Below are 1245 nucleotides of genomic sequence, written 5' to 3' on the forward strand. Positions count from 1 at the left end.
CAGCAGGAGTCACCTGATCACTCATGGAAATCTGTTGGACCTCCAGTGTTTGGTCACGTGAGGAAGGCCCACGTTTTCGTGTTAACAGCGTAATGTTACATATGCATCTGCACACTGCGCGACTGCACGGCTGGCCTATCATTGTATAGTATTTTGTTTGTGGACAAATATTCATTAGAAGGTTCTACGCACACATAACCATTACTGCTGCCTGTCTCACCTAGATTCCAATTCACACTGGTGTATTATGTTACACTAATAGTAACAGACTTTTTCATATGGAAATATTTATTGAGCTATAATTAGGTAACTGTATGTCTTTAGATTTTACTAGGTAAACAAGTCATGTTTGTGTTGTGAAACTCTAAATATTTTTGTATTTCATATTTACTACATGCAGGGTATTCGGTTTCCCCCCCTGCAAACTATAAATTTGCACCCTCCAATACTGCAAAAAAGAGGTGTTTTTTCATAAGAAAGGGGCATGGCCATTGGCCACACAATAGAACCCCCAATTCAGAGTACGCCATACAGTAGTGCAATTTTATTCACATTATACTACATTGTAGTGTCCCTTACACATAATGCCCACAGTAGTAGTGCCCCTTACACAATGCCCACAGTAGTAGTGTCCCTTATACTTATAATGCCCACAGTAGTAGTGCCCCTTACACATAATGCTTAGAGTAGTAGCAGCGCTTATATACATAATGCGCACAGTAGAAGTGCCGCTCATATACATAAAACCCACAGTAGTAGTGGCACTTATATACCTAATACCCACAGTAGTAGTGCCGCTTATATACCTAATGCCCACAGTAGAGATGAGCAGGTTCGGTTTTACTCGGATTTACTCGAATCTCCTTATTGGCTATCGGACATCACATGTTTTGGTTAGCCAATAAGAAAAATCCAGAAAATAAGAAATGGCAATAATTCTGGCGTAAAGAACAGAGTAAATCTGAACCCGCTCATCTCTAGCTCACAGTAGTGCTGCTTATATATCCTAATATCCTGAGTAGTAGTGCCATACATAATGCCCATTATAGCAGTGCCGCTTATACATTATGCCCATAGTAGAAGTGCCGATTATACATTATGCCCATAGTAATAGTGCCACTTATATACATTATGCCCATAATAGTAGTGCAGCTTATATACATTATGCCCATAGTAATAGTGCCACTTATATATGTAATGCCCATAGTAATAGTGCCACTTATATACATTTTGACCATAGTAGTA

The sequence above is a fragment of the Pseudophryne corroboree genome, chromosome 1 (assembly GCF_028390025.1).
Source record: "Pseudophryne corroboree isolate aPseCor3 chromosome 1, aPseCor3.hap2, whole genome shotgun sequence".
Taxonomy (NCBI): domain Eukaryota; kingdom Metazoa; phylum Chordata; class Amphibia; order Anura; family Myobatrachidae; genus Pseudophryne; species Pseudophryne corroboree.